The sequence below is a fragment of the Aethalodelphis obliquidens genome, unplaced genomic scaffold (assembly GCF_003676395.1).
Source record: "Aethalodelphis obliquidens isolate GAN/ISIS:26980383/991018 unplaced genomic scaffold, ASM367639v1 scaffold8, whole genome shotgun sequence".
Classification (NCBI taxonomy): Eukaryota; Metazoa; Chordata; class Mammalia; order Artiodactyla; family Delphinidae; genus Aethalodelphis; species Aethalodelphis obliquidens.
In genome coordinates this window covers 28,048,599-28,071,544 of record NW_020837952.1, presented here as the reverse complement: position 1 = coordinate 28,071,544, position 22,946 = coordinate 28,048,599, and positions in this window count along the sequence as shown.

Here is a 22,946-nt window from a genome sequence, read left to right as displayed (position 1 = left end):
TCATGATTGATTCCTTCCTAGAATAAAAATCTCAGCTCAAATGTTTACCCCTGAGAAAAAAATTCCTTAATAACCCAATCAAAAGTACTCTGCTACCCTCCAGTCACTATTTCAATAATGTATTTTTATAGCAATTATTAATATCTGATACACTGTGATTATATGATTATTTACATTATTAGTCATTTTCTCTCTCCCCCCACCCCACACACCCTTAAACAGAATTTGACTGTTTTCTTCTCACCATTCCTATCTGCTTGGCACACAGTAGGTAGTCAACAAATGTCAGTTAAATCAATTTCTCTAAATAATTGAGACTATGTATAGTACAGTATTTAGACTAAGTCTAAAATATTAGCTTCCATGTGTGTCCTGAACAAATGTGTTAAAGGAATGGATGATGTCTTTTAGTATTGTTTCATGTTGACATTTCTGAGATGAACAATTAACCTTTTCAGATGGATTTAGGTTTACATACAGTACCCTAATTTGTTTTTCAATTACCCCTTTTAAAGACATGACTTAAGCAATTTTGCTTAAAAGTTTGAAATTTCTATATATCTAAAGGGAACATAAAATTCTCTGTATTTTTCCTAACTCCTCTGCCAAGTTGTTTTTCTGCTTATTTGAAGTATAAAACAAATATTGCTGAAAACTGTTTCTCAACATTGCTACTTAGTAGGTACCATACAGTCAGTCCCAAATATTTGGAAGTAGTGAAATAAAAATTTGGAATTGTAGATATTTAAGTGCTAGAAAAACAATGATTAACATGTAGCATAACTTCTATTTTTTAAAGTGCATTATGAAATATGGGTGGGATGACCATATGTTTTGGTGTGCCTGAGATAGTCCTAGTTTATGTTTGCTGTCTTATCTTTATTATTTATACTTTTATTCTCAAAGTGTCTCAAAAAGGATGTTAACTTATATACTAACTATAACTATGGGTAATATTTAGCTTTGGTAGCATTATTTGTCAAACGGTGAGGAAGGATAATAATAGTCTCTACTTCTATAGGTTGCTATATGGATTAAAGAATTTAGTGCATGTAATGTGCTTAGAAAAGTACCTGGCATATGATGCATGTGAATAAATGTTAGCCATTATTATCTAGTTCTGTTGGAAAGGATGGACGAGCAAAAGCTGCCCAGTTAGGCAGAATGACAGCATTTAGTGGATCCAGAAGCACTGGCCCTTCACAGATATCTTTTCCTATTTAGTTGTGTTCAATTTTTCACCTGATTTTTTAATGTAAATGGAAGCCAAATAACCACTCAGATCACCTGCAGTCCTTTAAAATGATTGCTTCCCTTGTAGGTAGATTTTCCTGGTGTTTGACTTCAGTAGGAACAGGTTATGCTGAACAAAAGACTTTGAAACAATATAACATATGGACATTATTTGGTTAGGAATATAGTAATACAATTTTTTTTATGTGGGGAAGGAATTGGACTTTGGATTGTGTAAGAACTGGAAGACTGAGGTAATCTGTTTGAATAGAGGTATAGTGCATTAGTTAATATAGCTCTTCTAGGCCTCTTGTTTTAGAACAGCATTCATTTATTTACCTTAGATAAATCACTATCAGATGGAATAGACTCACAACTGAAATGAAAGTATATGTATTACGCTCACGGCCAACACCCGAGGGCTGTACTATTCGTGTGTTCAGGTCCTGTGTTTTATAATAAAAAAGGATTTGGGGATTCCTCTTTTAGAATCTTCAAGAAGCAAAATTTAAGAAATATAACTCTTTTGTTTTTCTTTAAGGGAAACACAATTTCTGTCGTTCAATTTATGCATGGAGAATTCAATCCTAATAAATATGAATCAGTTTACATAAATTTCTCAGGAAACATCTCTAGTAGCAGAAACAAAATTGGTCAGGAGATCTTCACTCTTGAATATGTCTGTGTGAAAGTTCATTATTTATTTCAGAATGCTAAGTTACCATGGTATTTATAATTCTTCTTCATTTATAAATTAATTACAAGAGGATTTTGGAAAAATTGCTGATTTATATTTGTCTTTTTATATTCACTGGTCCTTAGTTTACATTGTTATCCAATTCTAAATATATTCTTCCTTAAGCAGATCTTTTTGGGAAATCTACAGGTAAAACCATCTTGATCATTGATAGAGAACAGCTGGTTCTTCTACTCCCAAGTTTTGTCTCAGGACAAAGCATATTCAATGCTGATTTTTAGTCCACATTTCCTCAGACTATTGTCTTCCTTGCTCAGACTATTGTATTTGTGGGAAGTGTTTTAATTTTATGTTTTTAATTTATAAAAAGTGTCAAAGTGACAAATATAGTGCACTTAAATTGTTCATTACAGTGCAAAAATAGATCCTTAATATGAATTTACAATCAGTCATCAGTAGCTTGGATTTATAATACTTCCTATAGAATAAAACAAAAAGTAGAGATCATTTGCCAATTAATTGGTTGTGAAATACTCTGAACCAGTGGAAAATTACCTGGTTTGTGGATGACAGAAATCCTATATGATTGTAAGGAACTGGAGGATGATGGCTTATCATAAAAGGATGCTACTGTGAAAAACAAGAAACTGATGACAGATATTCTGAAAGTGACTAAGAAAATGACAGCCAAGGCAAAGAGAACTCCTAAGAAATAACATGTCTGATATAAGCTGTCAAATAGTAACTTCTACATGAGGTTGGATTTGTATTGGGTTAGCCAATATAAACATCTTACGGAAAACCTCGAACGAACTTTTTGGCCAATACAATACATCCAGCAAAACTGATAGATTGTTGATTGTGAAATGAATTACTGAAGATTTGATTAGACTCCATTGAAAGAGCAACCAGGAAAAATGTAGTGTTACCGCTTTGTCAAATTAACCATTGGATTATATTAGATATTGACTCTCTTCTACATACATGAAGGCTGAAAAACAATTGTTGAACCCCCTATCCAGTCATTTTTAGTGCATTATCTGAGACCAATCTATAGAATTGCTACATGCTAGTTTTGGAGATGATTATCAATTTGGATCATGCATTTGTTCATTTATCAAATAATTATAATAATAAACATAAAAGAGCAGGCATTTATTGTGCAAAACCCTGGAGATTCACTATTGACAGAATAACTTGTTTTCTTTTGATAATATGAAATACTTTTTGGATCAAATGGCATACTGGTAACATGGGCTTAAAAAGTTGGGTTTGTTGTTTAATTCTCTCAAGTTAGAGTTGATTGACATTTTTCATCTATCTTATAGAAAGAACTAATTGATAAGGCAACTAAGAAAATATCCAGAAATATTTCACAGTTAAAGCACTACTGATAGCATTTATTGAGCTTTCACCACGGGTGATGCTATTCAACACCATAAGGTTGTTAAATCATTCCTCACAACAACCTTAGGTCAGTTGTATCAGAGTAGGGTAATCTACTTTAACAAATGGCTCATCCCAATGGTTCAGTTAAATAGTCAAAGGGGATTATTCCTGGTAGATGGGCAGAGGTATGCCCACATTCACCTGCCATCAGCTGGTGGAATCAGAAAGAAAGCATGAAGGAAAAACACTCTCTTCTTAATAATCTTGGTACAGAAGAGACAAATATTACTTCTGTTCAGATTCCTTCAGTAAGAACTAGTAACATGGCCACACCTGGCTACAATGATAGCTGAGAAATGGAGTCTATAGATGGGCAAATCTTGCCCAGCAAAACCTGACTAACATAGAAGGAGAGAGAGTTGAACAGCTAACCTACCTGCCTAACGTGTTAATGTGATCCACGTTTTACTGATGAGGAAATTGAGTCATAGAATTGTTGAGAAACTTGCTCAAGATTACACAGCTAATAAGTGGTATATTTGGGAATTTCACTGAGAATGTGCTGCCTTTCATTTCCCATCTCTTAATTCTCAACTACTATTTTAATTAATTTATAGTAAATTGCAAGTTGCTTTTTCAATTCCCTTAATTTTCTCATGTTTATATTTTGTTTTTCCCTAACTAGCATTTATACTTAATAGCAGAGGCTCTGCTTCTTTCTGTTTTTGTAACACTCTAATATTTTTGAGGCTCTGAGATCACTTCAACTCATAATTAATGTTCAGTAAATCTTATCTGAATGTCAGATTACAGATTAATGTTTAACCTAATTTAGAAACATAGGGCATGATGTAGGAACTGATGTAAAAAAGGAATGGAAGTAATGGCTGAGTTCAGCGTCTTGGCAAATTTTCAGAAATAAATTACAATGTAAAGTTAAACCACTAGCATAATATCTGATCTAACCAAGGAAATGATGCATGTGACGTAAACTATAACTAAACATTTTTTTTCTTTTGGTATCATTTGAAAAGGTCCTTTCTAAATAAGCTGTTAATGTTGTATGGTAAATAAAGGAATGGTTGCTATACAATGCTTAAGCTTATTTTTAAATGCATCAAGGTCTGACTAAATGAATAAAAGCCATACATTTATGACAAATTTTTTCAGAAACAATAGAAAACATTTTTCCAACCCAAAGGAACCAAATTTATTATGCAGGTAGTAATAAAAACACACCATAGTTAAAAGTACTCTGATGGCCAGGCATAATTGTTAACTTACTGAATAATCTTTAAAAATATTTTATATAACGTTTCCCCGCCAATTTCTGTAGAATATTTGAAATCTAGACTTAAATAGGCAAATGTATTGTATATGTTCTTTTGGAAGGGAGAGGTCAGATTCCAGACATGATCATATCACAATTGTAGAATTCATGGGAAATATTCAAGAAAAATTATATGAGCCACTCTAAAATTTTCCAGGTTGACTACATGTTGAAAGATAAAGATAAACCTTGGAATTAAATGAATGTTGGATTTTATATAGGACATCTGGAAAAGCAATGTCTTTGTAAAAGACAAATTTAAGTGGTCCTTATTTTGACACATTGAAATGCCTGGTCACTACGTTGGTGAATTTAGAATTTTCTTTATAGATTGCTTTCAAATCTTGAACACATTATTTCCCCAAATTTAGGCACTTTGACCTTTGAAATTTTTACCATTTTGCAAACTGCATTAACTATTATTTACTAAATACTATATTTAAATCAAATTTCTTTTTCACTTAAAGAAATTTATTTTAAAGGAAAACTTTATATCGTGACTTTAAAAAAGCATCAATTTTTACAAATAAAATATAAAAATTAATAATAAAAATAAAACAGTTTAATTAATTAAAATAAAATTTATTAAATTTTTACTTTAACAAGTATGCAAATATTTTCCAGATAATTATTACTTGAAAAACATATATTATCAAATCTAGAAAGGTGTTAAATAAAGACAAATAAGCAATAAAGTGAGATTTTCCTTTTGAAATAATTAGAAAGATTGAAGAGAATATTTGTCTCAGTATTTGATTTAATTCTTTTAACATTGTGTTCACATAAATGAAATCATCTTTTACCATCAGTGGTATGATCCACAATTGGGATGTATCAAGAAAATGTACTGAATATTTTATTGGTATGAAAAGCATTAGTGTTTCTAAGGGGATTTGACTGTGTCTTGAGCTTTTGTGTTACTCCTACAAAGAACAAGAAAATTGGCTTACTTATTGACAGTAAAATAGGTCGTGAATTTTTGCTAAAGCCATTCTCTCTGCCTCAGGTATCTTCACTCCCATTTCTGCCTGTTAAACACTTCTTCATCTTTTAAATCCCAAATTTAGTGCCACCTCTTCTAAGAATTCTTTCATGATCACAGTCAGCAAAACTTTACTTCTGGGTTTATGACTAATGACCTAGAATCTCACCTGGTTTAGCATATGTCCGAGTTTTCACTTTTTAATTATTACCAATAGTGCATTAAAATAAACTGACATGCAATTGGTTGACTCCACTCTGCCCATTTTTTAGCGTCATATTTTCTAGTAGCATCTGAAATACATGTGCAGTGCACAGAGTATTCACTTGAAAGTGCACACAAAATGGAAAAACAACCATTATCAATCTATCTCTTTTCCACTGCTTTTTCCAGGCACAAGTTAACAAACACCTCTCTTCATGGGCAGCATGAAGAGCAAGACCTTCTGGGCCTCTGCTGGGCACTGATGTGACCATCAGCTGTGTCATGGCCCATTCACAGCCTGTAAGATATGTGAAGCTGTGTGAGAACAGTTAGCATTAACAGTGGGAAATTATGGGTTAGCTGTACAAAATGTGAGCAAGAAAAAGAGCCTGAGCCCCATGGTTTAGAGAGCATAGAGATTCTGAATGTTTTTGCTTCTACAGTTTTGCCATTTATTATTTGATATAAATACATAGTATTAAAATATGCATTTATTTTATCTTTGTTAACATTTTGAAATTTTGTTTGCTTACATTTAACATCTGCCATGGGCCTCATGATGATATCAATGGCCCATGAAAGTAAAAAGTCATAAAATCTGCTTAAGAGGCATCAGCATCTACTTCAAATGTAAGTCTTCATTTTAAGAAGATGGTGCCCCACAAGATGAATAATTAACTCACGTAGCTGTAGAAAATGTGTTATGTATTTCTCTTGAAACATGACTTTTATTTAGAGCAAATAACTATTCTTCTAAATTAATTTCACATTTTTCCCCTAATTTTTTTTACATGTACAAAAGGTAAAACAGTCAGTCACTTTTAATGTGTTGCTCCGTTAGCAGAACTCTGGGAACAAGTAAAGGATAATTGTTTCATATCAACGATGACATTTTCGTCAGTGTTATCTGATGCTTCAGATAGAAAATCAGTTGTTGAATTAATCTACTGCTTTCATTTCATGAATTCAAAGTAAAGCACTGGGAAGTTCATTTTGTACAAAGTGAAATACCTGACATTGTTATGAATACTACTGTAAATTCAGTTTAAAAATTCAACATTGAACATAAAATTTGTGGTTTTGTAGTGAAAATTCAAACACAAATTTTGATGGAGCACAATGTCATGGAAAACCTGTTTTCTTATCAAATTCAGAACGCTCAGAGGAGTAATGTGGTTTGATTTTGATTGTGGTGCACACACAAATTTATAATTGTGCAGAAACAAGCTGTGATAGTCTACCAATCAAAATAAAATTGTCCATGTTCACAAGTATTTTTTTATTATACACTGTTACCTAATTAAACTATTTTACAGTGAAGCTGATATTAAATACCGATACTACAGCGTAGCATTATGTGCCTTCTTTCTTCGTTGCTCATCAGCAACTGGATTTTTAAAATGTTGAGCCTTTGATGAAACTACCTTGTAAATTAAGTGCCTTAGAATAATACTGAGTTTATTTTATGAATTTGTATTCTAAATTGGTTGCATTTGGCCAAAATCATTTGGAAGCCTAAAACCAATAAAGAATGCAATAACAATCTACAGCTTTTAGAACTCTTAGTAAGTTACAATTACTGAAAATGATACTTGCAAACAGGAATTCATTTGTTTCCTACAAAAACAAGGGAGGAAGTAAACAAATTAGATGATGGAAACATAAATAGTATATGAGATATAGCTTTAAAATAGGGTAATTATTATTATATATTGATTTGTCTTAAGACTAAAGGAATTTGTATACTTAATTGAATAAACTTACTTTCTATGCCAAAACTAAATTAACTCGAGAAGCCTAATGATTTTGCAGCATCTAAATTTTGTGACATTTGGAAAAGTAAATATAGAGTTAATTTATTTTTTAGTTTGCTGTAAACTGTAAGAAAAAGTTTCTCTGAGTTAAGGCAAAAAAGACAAGTACATTTGAAAATATGTGGGTTGAAATAATTATCTATTTCAGTATAAAAAAATAGCAGTGAGAGTATCCTCCATTTACCAGAATCTTCTCTGAGTTTCCTTTACCTCAGTACCTATCGGGAGATTATTTCCTCAAAGAAGATTACGGTCTCTAGAAGAGGTTTAATTAAACACGTCAACCATTTCAAGTGTACCAACCATAAATGCAATTTTGAAGATAATTTGCAGACCACTTTATGAAAAAGAGATGATTTATTCTTCAGAAAGATAGAAGACATTACATTAGAATAAGATACGTTTATAGATTTCAGTAAAGTTTATGCATGCTTACCAAGAATAATTTTGCTTACAGAGTATATCAGTGATTTAAAAAAACTATTAATTGAAGCATATGTGTACAAGTTCACAAATAATATGTGTACATCTCCAAAGAGTTTCACTAATTGAACCCAATGATGTAATCAAGAAACAGAACACTACCAAGAACACATAAACCCCTCTCATGCCTCTCTCTACTTGCTATTAAGCTATAGATCTGTTTTGCCAGTTTCAAATTTTATATAAATGGATTCATATACTATGTAGTCTTCTTTATTTGGCTTCTTATCTCAAAATATTGATAATAATGTTTCCATATTCCCTAATATTTATAGTTCTGGTTAACACATTCTCATTACTTTGTAGATTTCCATTATGTGAACATACCAAATTTACTTACACATTCTAATTTTGATAGACATTTTGGTAATTTCCAATTTGGGCTATTGGAAAAAAGTGCTTTATGAATATTTTAGTGTATGTTTTAGTGTATTTTAGTCATAAGGTCATATGATTATAGTTATGATTATAACTATTTTATATAACCACCTCAAATAATAAAACAATTTTTAAAGTCAATATATAAATATTTTAAATTATGTGATTTAATTTTAGGTCCACTTAACCTCTCAAAACTGTCCCAGTTTGAAAAATAAAATAAATGATCACATTAATAATAACATGTTCTACTTTATTTTATCAGGCTGCAAATAAGAAACTATTTTGTGTGTGCTTTTTGTTCCCCAAATAAAAGGACACAATTATTTACTATGAATAAAACATTTATGCAATTTTCAATTTGCTTTGACTGTAATTCAAGTTGAATACAGTTCAAGATGGAGCATTAACAGAAAGTAAAATGTTCCTTGCCATTACTAAAAATTTTTTTCAAATAGTGACAAAATCCAATTTCAAGTGAGTAATTAGAAGCACAAAAAATAATTTAAAAACTAAAATGATTCACTTTTAAAATCCATTTTATTTAATGGGCAAATGATAATATTGAAAAAGAAATAACATAATTCAATATTTTGAACACTAAAATTTTCCATACTTGAAACTACATCTTAAAATACTATTGTGACAAGTATAATTTAACATTGTGTTATTAAAGGGAACCCTCTTGCACTGTTGGTGGGAACATCAATTGATACAGCCACTATGGAGAACACTATGGAGGTTCGTCAAAAAACTAAAAATAGAACTACTGTATGACACAGCAATCCCACTACTGGGCATATACTCTGAGAAAAACATAATTCAAAATGAGTCATGTACCAGTGTTCATTGCAGCACTATTTCCAATAGCCAGGACATGGGAGCCACCTAAATGTCCCTTAACAGATGAATGGATAAAGAAGATGTGGCACATATATGTAATGGAATATTACTCAGGCATAAAAAGAAACAAAATTCATATATTTGTAGTGAGGTGGATGGACCTAGGGTCTGTCATACAGAGTGAAGTAAGTGACAAACAGGAAAACAAGTACCGTATGCTAACACATATATATGGAATCAAAAAAAAACCCAATGGTTCTGAAGAACCTAGGGGCAGGACAGGAATAAAGATGCAAACGCAGAGAATGGACTTGAGGACATGGGGAGGGGGAAGGGTAAGTTGGGACAAAGTGAGAGAGTGGCATTCACATATATACACTACCAAATGTAAAACAGATAGCTAGAGGGAAGCAGCTGTATTGCACAGGGAGATCAGCTCGGTGCTTTGTGTCCACCTAGAGGGATGGGATAGGGAGAGTGGGAGGGAGGGAGATGCAAGAGGGAGGGGATATGGGGATATATGTATACATATAGCTGATACACTTTGTTATACAGCAGAAACCAACACAACATTGTAAAGCAATTATACTCCAATAAAGATGTTAAAAAAAAAAAGTTTACCTAACAGTACTGTAGAATGAAAGACTTCTATTTGAGGTTTTTTGCTAACTATTCTTACAAACATTTGTAATTATTTTTTTATATTTAAAAACTTTCTTTCCTTTAGTAAATAAATAAAAATCTTTTGAGATAATCATTATATAGCTAAGTATATTGGAAATATCTAAGTTCTAAGCTTCTCACTTCTTATGAAGTGAAATGCTTTGCGGTTGTGTATTTTAAATGCATGTTTTAAATTTTGATTGTCAAGGCATTCCAAAAATGGCAAATACAGCATTGTCCAGTTATATCATAGTTTTCAGTGTTAACTGGCTTTAAAGGAAATGGTGAACTGTTCAAAGAAGAGTGAACTACTGCACTGAGAAACATTATGTTCCCGTACAACAACCTGCTAGGGTTGCTACAAGTTCATGATTTTTCCACAGAGGCACATGTCTTTCGATATTATGACTATTGGCTTGATGCTTTTCACTAAAATATTGGTAAAACTTTAACTAACTGAAATAATATCCTTTAGTAGGGCATGTGGCCTTTAATCCTGATTTATACTGCTTTTCTGTATGTAACTATTTTGTTTAAATTTCTACAAGCCATAAAGCCCTAAAGAATTCATTCATTTATTTAACAAATACTAATTGAGAACTTCCTATGTGTCAACCACTGCCTAGGCTTTGGGACTATAGTAATGAAGTAGATAATTCTAGTGAGAGGAAGCAGATGGGAGGATACATATATCATGAGGAAATTAAAATGGTGATGTGAGAGAAGATAGACTATGTAGTTACTGTATGGTGAGAGAAAGTCTTACAAAAGAAATAATGTTTAAGACAAGACTTTCCAAAATACAGCAGGTGAACCAAAAGATGCTTTCAATTTCTCAAGTTATTTCAATGAGAAAAGATGTTACAAGATAATTCTATTCAGATGCTAAATAAAGCATCAGAAGAAACAATATTTAGCTTTAGTTATGAAAGTTAGAACACAATAAGCAAATTACCTACCAACGTGCATTTCTGCCAGCCCTTTCAAAGTTTCATGAAGTAGTGCTCTCTTTTTTTCAGTAGGTATTTGATTAAATAATTTTGGAAATTACAGCACACTTTATTTTACTATTATTGAATCTCAATGCATATTAGCCTATTAAAGTGTCTAAGAAGTCCTGCAGTAGAGAAACCTATTTCATTTTATTTAACCCCAAATTTTCCTAGTATGATATTGATATTTGATTTTTTTTTCATAAAGCACCTACTAAAATCCATAGAAAGCTTTTAGTGCATGAAATGCATTTTGAGCCGTGTTGGAAATATGTCTATATCACCAAACACTAAAAAGAGATTTGAAAATTTTAGTCACAGGAGAATAGCTAAAGGTACACTTCAAACTATATCTAGAAGGAAAAAAAAAAGGATTGCTTAATCTCAGATGAATTCTTAAGGATTTAAATCATTGATATTTATTGATAGGTGACATGAACAAATATAATTTAGTTCTATATTTAGCTTTTATGTCTTGAAAACTTCTATGAACACCTGCAAGGAAAGGTGGCCCGAGAAACAATTCTTTAAACATATATATTCAATAAATATATACATATTTGATATGTATGAACTTAGCTTTCCATTCAAATAAATTAGTAGTTGAAAATTGAATATTTTATGACAGAATATCATGGAGTTATTAATTTATTTAAATATATTTTGTTTTAAAATAGGTTTAAAGAATTTCCTTGTTTAGCATCCATTTATGAAGAGATTTCCACAGCCATAACACCCTTGCTATGTTAAATACTTTTTTTTTAACATCTTTATTGGAATATAATTGCTTTACAATGGTATGTTAGTTTCTGTTTTATAACAAAGTGAATCAGTTATACATATACATATGTTCCCATATCTCTTCCATCTTGCATCTTCCTCCCTCCCACCCTTCCTATCCCACCCCTCTAGGTGGTCACAAACCACCGAGATGATCTCCCTGTGCTATGAGGCTGCTTCCCACTAGCTATCTATTTTACATTTGGTAGTATATATATGCCCATGCCACTCTCTCACTTTGTCACAGCTTACCCTTCCCCCTCCCCATATCCTCAAGTCCATTCTCTAGTAGGTCTGTGTCTTTATTCCTGTCTTGCCCCTAGGTTCTTCATGACCTTTTTTCTTTTTTTTCTTAGATTCCATATATATGTGTTAGCATACGGTATTTGTGTTTCTCTTTCTGACTTACTTCACTCTGTATGACAGACTCTAGGTCCATCCACCTCACTACAAATAACTAAATTTCGTTTAATTTTATGGCTGAGTAATATTCCATTGTATATCTGTACCACATCTTCTTTATCCATTCATCTGTTGATGGACACTTAGGTTGCTTCCATGTCCTAGCTATTGTAAATAGAGCTGCAATGAACATTTTGGTACATGACTCTTTTTGAATTATGGTTTTCTCAGGGTATATACCCAGTAGTGGGATTGCTAGGTCATATGGTAGTTCTATTTTTAGCTTTTAAAGGAACCTCCACACTGTTCTCTGTAGTGGCTGTATCAATTTACATTCCCACCAACACTGCAAGAGTGTTCCCTTTTCTCCACACCTTCTGCAGCATTTATTGTTTCTCGATTTCTTGAGGAGGGACATTCTGACCGCTGTGAGATGATATTTCATTGTAGTTTTGATTTGCATTTCTCTAATGATTAATGATGTTGAGCATTCTTTCATGTGTTTGTTGGCAATCTGTATACCTTCTTTGGAGAAATGTCTATTTAGGTCTTCTGCCCATTTTTGGATTGGGTTTTTTTTTTTTTTTTTAAATTGAGCTGCTTGTAAATTTTGGAGATTAATCCTTTGTCAGTTGCTTCATTTGCAAATATTTTCTCCCATTCTGAGGGCTGTCTTTTGGTCTTGTTTATGGTTTCCTTTGCTGTGCAAAAGCTTTGAAGTTTCATTAGGTCCCATTTGTTTATTTTTGTTTTTATTTCCATTTCTCCAGGAGGTGGGTCAAAAAGGATCTTGCTGTGATTTATGTCATAGAGTGTTCTGCCTATGTTTTACTCTAAGAGTTTAATAGTGTCTGGCCTTACATTTAGGTCTTTAATCCATTTTGAGTTTATTTTTTTGCATGGTATTAGGGAGTGTTCTAATTTCATACTTTTACATGTACCTGTCCAGTTTCCCCAGCAGCACTTATTGAAGAGGCTGTCTTTTCTCCACTGTATATTATTGCCTCCTTTACCAAAGATAAGGTGACCATATGTGTGTGGGTTTATCTCTGGGCTTTCTATCCTGTTCCATTGATCTATATTTCAGTTTTTGTGCCAGTACCATATTGTCTTGATTACTGTAGCTTTGTACTATAGTCTGAAGTCAGGGAGCCTGATTCCTCCAGCTCCATTTTTCGTTCTCAAGATTGCTTTGGCTATTCGGGGTCTTTTGTGTTTCCATACAAATTGTGAAATTTTTGTTTTAGTTCTGTGAAAAATGCCAGTGGTAGTTTGATAGGGATTGCATTGAATTTGTACATTGCTTTAGTAGTAGAGTCATTTTCACAATGTTGATTCTTCCAATCCAAGAACATGGTATATCTCTCCATCTATTTGTATCATCTTTAATTCCTTTCATCAGTGTCTTATAATTTTCTGCACACAGGTCTTTTGTCTCCTTAGGTAGGTTTATTCCTAGATATTTTATTCTTTTTGTTGCAGTGGTAAATGGCAGTGTTTTCTTAATTTCACTTTCAGATTTCTCATCATTAGTGTATAGGAATGCCAGAGATATCTGTGCATTAATTTTGTATCCTGCTACTTTACCAAATTCATTGATTAGCTCTAGTAGTTTTCTGGTAGCATCTTTAGGATTCTCTATGTATAGTATTATGTCATCTGCAAACAGTGACAGCTTTACTTATTCTTTTCCAATTTGGATTCCTTTTATTTCTTTTTCTTCTCTGACTGCAGAGGGTGGAACACTCCCAAACTCAGTCTACAAGGCCACCATCACCCTGATACCAAAACCAGACAAAGATGTCACAAAGAAAGAAAACTACAGGCCAATATCACTGATGAACATAGATGCAAAAATCCTCAACAAAATACTAGCAAACAGAATCCAACAGCACATTAAAAGGATCATACACCGTGATCAAGTGGGGCTTATTCCAGGAATGCAAGGTTTCTTCATTATATGCAAATCAATCAACGTGATACACCATATTAACAAATTGAAGGAGAAAAACCATATGATCGTCTCAATAGATGTAGAGAAAGCTTTCGACAAAATTAACACCCATTTATGATAAAAACGCTGCAGAAAGTAGGCATAGAGGGAACTTTCCTGAACATAATAAGGCCATATATGACAAACTCACAGCCAATATCATCCTCAATGGTAAAAAACTGAAATCATTTCCATTAAGATCAGGAACAAGACAAGGTTGGCCACCCTCACCACTATTATTCAACATAGTTTTGGAAGTTTTAGCTAAATACTTTTTAATTCCAAAAGCCCACCAGGATTAGGCATAGTAACAGCTTGCATGAAAGGAAGGAGGAGTTGGTCAGGCTCATATCCCATTTCAAAGCACTTTATTTGGTATTGTTTGGAATATGGAAAGCATCTGGCATTTTATTCCAATTAGTTTGCTTCACTCAAGTAATTAGCTGAATGTATATTTCTGAAAAAAACTATATAGCCTGTAGAACATTGGCTTTGTTAGGGATGCACTAAATGATGAAGGCCATGTTGAGGATTTTGAATTAGATCCTAGAATCAAAAGAAAGACATTGAGGACCTTTCAAGTGACATGATCCTATTTGCATTTAAACATGATTTTGGGGGAATAGATTGGATTGAGGGAAAAATAGTGAGCTGAAGGTCAGTATAAAGGTTCAGCTTACTATTTTCCCCTCATTTTGATTATAGATCTCCTTCCTTGCCTGCTCTCCCATTTTAAGCAGAGAATCCTGAATCACTCTCCAGTTCTTATGAAAGTAACACTCATCAAGACCAAACATCAAAAGAGAAATAATCAAGAAGCAGACTCTCAGTGTAGGGGAACAGGAATCACTTACAGGCAGGAGCATAACCAAAGGGAGCATGGAATATGAATGCAATGGTGGTAGTCAGTGAATGTTTGAAAGCCCAGAGTCTTTAAAAATCACTGCTCAAATCAATTTTACTTAATTTCTATTTCTTGGCAAGATTGTTGGCTATGTAATAAACAAGTATGATAAATGTTAGGAATTAATACTATCCTAATACCGTATTTTAAACTTTTGACTGAAGGAGAAAACAGTCTGAAGAGGTAAGGAGACAAATAGGACAAATAGTAAGAAAAATTGTTCTAAAATGATAATACTTAATCCTGAATGATATTTTGGATGCATGAATTTTTGTGTTGGCTCACAAAGCTGAAGATAAATCATATTTGAGTTGATTAATTATTTTTGCTAAACTCAGATTATATTTGATATTCAAATGAAATTTATCATCACTTTTGAAGTAACTTGCAAATTAAAAATGTATTGCTTACTTTCGACTCATCTCATGTACATTATGACCAAATAAAATGTTTTAAAAGAAAATAATAATTATCCTTCAAATTACGTTTATAGTTTTAATTATTTTCTTAAAATTGTTTTATTATGCAAAACGTTTTGCTTTGATTGTATCAAAGAAAAAGATTTATTAAGCCATACATTTTATGTGAGATAGAACATATAGATTTTATATAAATCTAGGAAATTCAACATATTTCACATGATAATTGACACTCATCGTTCTAAAAGTTTTTCTTACACAATACAGAAAAATAAGTACAAATGTAATCAGGTTAATAAATTATTTTTATTTCTTTTTTTGTACATAGATGCTCTCTAATTTTAACATCAAGTATTATGGGAAATATGTTCAATTCATTCATTTATATCACTTAATTAGGGGCCTATTAGTACTACAAAATTAAATATGCAACAAAATAAACTTATGTAAGCATTTTCAAGAGATGTCAAAAATATGGGAGCAGGTGGGAGAATGGTAGGCATCCTGGAAACTATAGGTTACTGAAAAGACAAGCTCTAAACTACATTCCTATTTGAAAACCACATCCAGATTAACTATAGCCTCATATTTTGAAGGAAAAAAGGAGGTAACAACTTAAGAATACTAGTATTAACAGGATAAAGTTATTAATCATTATGAAGAAAGAAACACATTTTCCTTAAAAACCCTTCCATCTTCAAATGTGATTCATTATGTCAGAATATTAATTGTAAAAGATTCAGGATCTTGTCAGCAAAGTCCCACAAAGCATGAAGAAAACAGAAGGGCATCATTATGTATCAGTCTAAAAAAATTTAACCAGACCAAGTGTTTTTCAGACTTGCTTATGCTTAGTCATGGGCATGAAGCATGTGACAGGATGGCTGGGCACCTCTTCAGCTGAACGTATCACAAGTAAAAGTAATGACTTTCTCCTCTACATTTTCAGAGCATTTGATCATACCTATTCTTGTGTGAGTCTAAGTGTGAGTGTGTGTGTGTTTATTTTATAACTGAAGTCTACATCTATACAGTTAATTGCTCTAATTTTAAGTGTATGGCTGGAGAAATGTTAATATATGATTCTTCAATATTAATACACTTATATAACCACTACTCAGACCAAGATATTGAATTCTAGAAGATTCCCTCATTCTGTGTTCCATCCTAGGGTCCTTCCTCTAGAGATAACCAATATTCTGCTATTTATCATATTTATCACCATAGATTTGTTTCACTTATCCTTGAAGCTAGTATAAATAGAGTCATATACTATGCATGAGTTCTTTCAATCAACATTTGTGAGATCTATTTATGTGTGGTTATCGCTAATTTGTTCTTTTTTATTGCTGTGTAGTATTCCTCTAAGTATGCATAATACATAATCTATATATCTATTTTATTGTTTATGGCCATTTAAGTTTTTTCAAGTACTTAGGTACTGTAAAGAAAGCTCCTATGGGCTTCCCTGGTGGCGCAGTGGTTGAGAGTCCGCCTGCCAGTGCAGGGACGTGTCCCGGTCTGGGAAGATCCCATCTGCCGCGGAGCGTCTAGGCCTGTGAGCCATGGCCGCTGAGCCTGAGCGTCTGGAGCCTGGGCTCTGCAACGGGAGAGGCCACAGCAGTGGGAGGCCCGCGTACCGGGGGAAAAAAAAAAAAAAAAAGAAAGTTCCTATGAATAAATGATTTGTAACTGATATGCACTCTTAGGAATATCAAAGAGTATAAATAGTAGGTCTAAGGTAAATGTAGGTTTAATTTTCTTAAATACTACCTAAAAGTTTGCCAAAGTGGTTGTACCAATTTACACTAAAATCAACAATGTATGAGGGTTTTCCTTACTCACTCTCTGTTCTACCACTTGGAATGTTCTCTCATTTTAATTTTAGCCACTGTGGTGGGTATTCAGTGGTTTTAATTTGCATTTCTTTGATTAATGATGTGAAACTTTTCATATGCTTATTGACTAGCATCCTCTTGTTAAATGCTTGGTCAGTCTTTTGGCCATTTTCATTTAAATAGACTTTTTTTTTCAGATCAAGATTTTTAAAATATTTGCTTAGTAGAGTCCTTTATATTCTCAGTATGAATCCTTTGTCCAGTATATTTATTGTGAATAATTTCTTCAAGTATGTCATATTTATTAACTCTCTTCATAATAATTTTTGATGAACAGATAATTTTAATGTACAGTTAGAAATTTTCAGTGAATTTTTTGTATGTCTTACTAAAGAAACCTTTGCCTACTTTAAGGTCATGAAGATATATACTCTTATGTTTCCTTCTATAAGTATTTTTTTTTTATCTTTCTCTTTTGCATCAATAGTCATAATTGAATTTCTTCTTTATTATGGTAAACATGAGTACAGATTTATTGCTTTCTAATTTTATTTAATTTTCTAGTACCATTTATTGAAAAGGCTACCCATTCTCCACTGACTGGCATTGGCATGTTTATTTATAAATAAAATGACTCAGTATATATAAATTTACTTCTTGACTCTCTATTCTAGTCATTGGTTTATTTGAATAGTTTTATGCCAGCATCACACTGTCTTAACTATTATAGCTTTATAGTAATCCTTGTAATCTGATGGTGTAAGTCCTATAAAATTTCTTTTTAAAAAATTGTCTTTGATATTCAGAGTCCTTTGGATTTTCAATAAATTTTGTTCGGGAACTCTAATTGTGTTAGAGAAAGACCAGTTCATGTTTTAGTCTATAAATCTTTATTACAGTAAGCAAGGCTTTGTTATTTTATTATAATATTATTTTACTGCTCTTTCATTAGCAGAAATTCTTCCACAGTAAAACTGGAGAAAGCAACAGCGAGATGCAATTTTTATAATGGGCAATTACAGATTTTTTAATGTGCCGCTGGAAATTTTCAGAATATCTAGACTCATCAAACGATATGCAAGAATGGGAAATTCACAGTATATCTGACCACATATTGAAAAAATTTCGAGTTAAAATTCCAAACAATTATCTAGGAAATTTATAGTTTAGCAGTTGAAACTTTTAGAAAAATACTGTGATAGGATTGTGATTTTTTTTAATGTAGTTTGAAAAGATCCTTTATGTCAATTTTAAGATTCAACAACATATTTTTTTAAATTTCAAAACTCCTCCATATCTTCTTAGCAAAAGCAGGAAGGAGATGGTTTGTTAGCTAGAAAAGTTTGTTTGATTTAGGAAGGTTTTGTGCCTGTTGTTTGTTGTATTATAGGCTTGATAATGCTTTAATGCAAACACTTGAAAGGGAAAATTTGAATGTAAAGGAAAAAGAAATAATAACCAGTGGTGTGAGTTGAGGTTCTTGAGAGGGCAGGAAGGTGTAGGTTAGAAGCTCAGATAGAAAAATTGGGCTTGGATGTGATGAGGGACACCTCTATTGAAAGGGAAAGAACAGAGAGGAGAATGAGTATACGTATAGGCTTGCAAGATTGGTGGAAGGAAGCTGAATGACTTCCTCTTTCTTCTGTCAAATAGCAAGGGAGATCATTTGCTGACAGGGAGGGGCACAGAGGATAGGATGCAAGGAGTGGAGAAATTTGCAAATAATTTATAGAGTGAGAAAGCAATCTGACCAGAGAAACTTAGCAGGTCAGCTGTTGGGTGGGACTGAAGGTTAATGTTAGTTTTGTTATCATAAATTTGCTTATTGTAGAATTCTTTCCAGAAGTTAAGTGTAAAATTGTCCTCTTGTGTCACCACAAGCTATTGTGTTTCTAAAAATCTTTTCAAAATATGTTATCTCACAGAGGTTTATTTCAATACAAGTCTAGATATTCTGACTTCATTGGGAAACATTCTTTGATACAGAATGTTAGTTATTATGCTTGGAAGTTTTGAGAAAGTCTTTATTTTAATTTCCCTAGATTACAAAATTTCTTGTTCTGTCTGTGGTAAAGAAGGAAAATAACTGTCAACCATTACGTGTATGATTGATCATCAGCTACTTAAAAGTCATTATAAGGTCAGGTTATGTTATATAGATAGATATAGATACAGATACAGATAGATAGCTCCCCCCCACCTTAGATGAGTTTCCCTGCTATCTTCTGTTCTTTATATTCCTTTTAATTGTCAGGCTTACAACTATTAACACCTTATATTTCCGTAAAACTTTAAAGCTTGCCGAATATTTTCTCCTTTCTTGCCCAAGTTCACTCAACCATTATGCTACACATTTGGCCACAAACGCAATTCTTCTGAATCTAACTCCAGTTCTGTTTCCACTATACTACAGGAGGAATAGTAATACACTTTTAGCTAAACTGATTTAATTGTACTGGGAGGTATGACTTGTATATATTTCTGCATATGTTTTTATTTGAACATGACTATTCAAATACATGATCTTCTCCTTTTATGTTTCATAAATATCTCGTACAAACTCACTATTAATTAGTCAGATGATGATTAAATCCAGTGGACAAATGTTTTAAAAGAATCTTGTAATCATTTCTTTCTTACTTTTCTAGGCAAAAGAATACTTTATAGTGTATATATAATTTTACCCTAATTTATTTATTTATTTTATTATTATTATTTTTTTTTGCGGTACGCAGGCCTTTCACTGTTGTGGCCTCTCCCGTTGTGGAGCACAGGCTCCGGACGCGCAGGCTCAGCAGCCATGGCTCACGGGCCCAGCCACTCTGCGGCACGTGGGATCTTCCTGGACCGGGGCACAAACCCGTGTCCCCTGCATCGGCAGGTGGACTCTCAACCACTGCGCCACCAGGGAAGCCCTACCCTAATTTATTAGTTTTGTAAATGTAGAGTCTTTTATTCCAGTATTTGTTAGAGTGGGACATACTTGGATTTATAAAAAGGAACATTAAATAACACTCAATAACCAAGAATTTGAATGTCTGCATTTCAACTCTATGTATATTTTAGGGAACAAGTTCAAGCTTTGAAGACATGGTTCATGGTTTAAGTCAACACTGGTTGAGATCCAAAAATAAATAGCATGACTAATAAAGAAAAAAAAGTTTCTATTTCCTCATGATCCACATAAAATTTTTTTCTACATATACAACTGCACAAAAATGACAACTGAAATGTCCCTTTGAAAATCTTCACTTGAAAAATCAAGACAAGATCATTTAAAGTTTAGATCTATGTGAAAGATTTGAACAGATATTTCTCCAAAGACGATAAGCACATTAAAAGATGCTCAATTTCATTAATCATTAGGAAATGAAATCAAAACCTCAATGAAATACCATTTTACAACCACTAGACTTGCTGTGATAAAAGATAGTAACAAGGGTTGGCAAGGGTAAGGTGAAATTTGAACCCTCATACATTGTTGGTGGGAAGGCAAAATGGTACAGCCACTTTGGGAAACAGTTTGGCAGTTATTCTAAATATTACATAAGAAGTTATCCAGCAACTTCACTCCTAGGTATATACCCAAGAAAAATGAAAAAAAAATCCACACAGAACTTGTACATGAATGCTTATAGCAGCCTTATTCATAATAGAAAATGGAAAGAACCCAAATGCCTATCAACTGCTGAATGAATAAACTAAACATGCTATAGCCATCACAATGGAATATTATTTGGCAGTAAAAAGAAATTAAGTACTGAAACATGCTACAACATGATGGAACTTGAAAGCATCATGCCAAATGAAAGAGGTCAGTCACTTCAGTATTATATGATTCCACTAATATGAAATGTCCAGAATAGGCAAATACATAGAGATAGAAAGTAGATTAGTGGTTGCCTATGTGTAAAGAAAATTGCATGAGACAGGTTAAAGAAACAAGGAAGACTTTCTTCAAGACTATTATCGTAATAGGAGAGGGAGATTGAACTCAACTTCTCTAAACAAAAGGTGAGAGGATTGTTGAGTGACTAAATGTGTAGGAATGCTAAGGTCGATCCCTTCTAGGAAACACAGGACTCTTGACCAACTTTGGTTCAAGCACACAAATGGCTTTGCTGAACCTCCTTGTCTCCACCCAAAGTTCTCCCTCTCTTTCACTGATTTTCAACATAGTCTGACAACTTTCCCACCCTTCCGTAGCTCCTTCTCTATTTCTTTATACACAAACATTTCAAGGACTATGGCAAACAGAATCTGAGTTGGCATCAATACCCAGAGACCCAAAGCATTGTCTTGCTCTCCTTCTTTCTCTCTTGTTCAAATGAGAACCTATGGGAGCGAGGTAATAAAGTGAGTTTTGGTGAAAGTCTAGCCCATAGTGAATCCACTGGGTCTGCACACCCATTCAGTGCTCATTTTCTCAATTCCTGACCACATAAATGGAATTGGTGTACTTGGCAATAGGGGTGACTCTACAATGAGTCCCTGGTCTATGGCATAAGAGCTAATGTACTTTGGAAAGCCAAATGGAATACTTTGAAACTACTTTCCCAACCTCAACTCCAACCAAGAAAACAATATTTTTTCCTGAGGAGTATGATGAAGATCAGTGCAACCATTAAACACGTAAGAGATGCAGAGGTAATGGGGTCCTATCACATATCCATTTAATTTGCTGTTGGGGTCGTTGCAGAAATTAGAGGATTACCCATAGTCTATTTCAGTCTCTACCAAGTAGTAACTCCAATAGTAGCTGTTGTGTCACTGCTAGAGCAGATTAATAATACCTCTGGCACATGGTATGTGATTTTTAATTTCACACATGCATTTTTTAACATTCCAATTATAAAATAAGTCAGAAACAGTTTGCATTCATGTGGGATGGACAAAATTAACTTACAGTTTTGTCTCAGGACTATGTCAACTCTCCTGCCCTGTACCAAACTAAAGTCAAAAAGATTTGGGCTATAGAGAAATCCCATATAAACCATATTGAACCACACTGATGGACATAATGCCAATGTGACACAGTGAGCAAAAAGTGACCTGAGTTAAGAATATATATATAGATCCATGTTACTGACCATTGTCTTGGTCAACTGGTCAGAGGCTTGGATGAAAAAAGACTGAAAGGTCAGAGACAAAATCCCTAATAGAGGTGTGCAAATAGACATATGGCACAGGACACAAAGTAAAAATTTTGTATTTACTTTACACCAGAAAGCATCCATCATGGAAGAGGCACGAACAATGAAGTAGACAAAATGACTTAGCCAACTTTCTTCAGTGACCACCCCCAAAATGGGATGAAGAGCAGAATAAAAAAGTGGCCAAAATGGCAGACATGGCGGCTCTTTATGGGCCCAATTTCATGAAGTATTTTACCAATGTATATCTAGCTACAGCTACCTCTGAATGTGTAACCTTAAGGAACAGAAGCCAGTACTGAGCCCACCATATGAGGCTATTCCTTGAGAACCGTCAGGCTATGACCCTAATCAGCAGAAGGCTATAAGGCAGTTTTACACAATGAGAGCAGGGAATAATGAATGTGAAACCCATATGATCCACTTGGGGGTCCTCCTGATATTCCCTG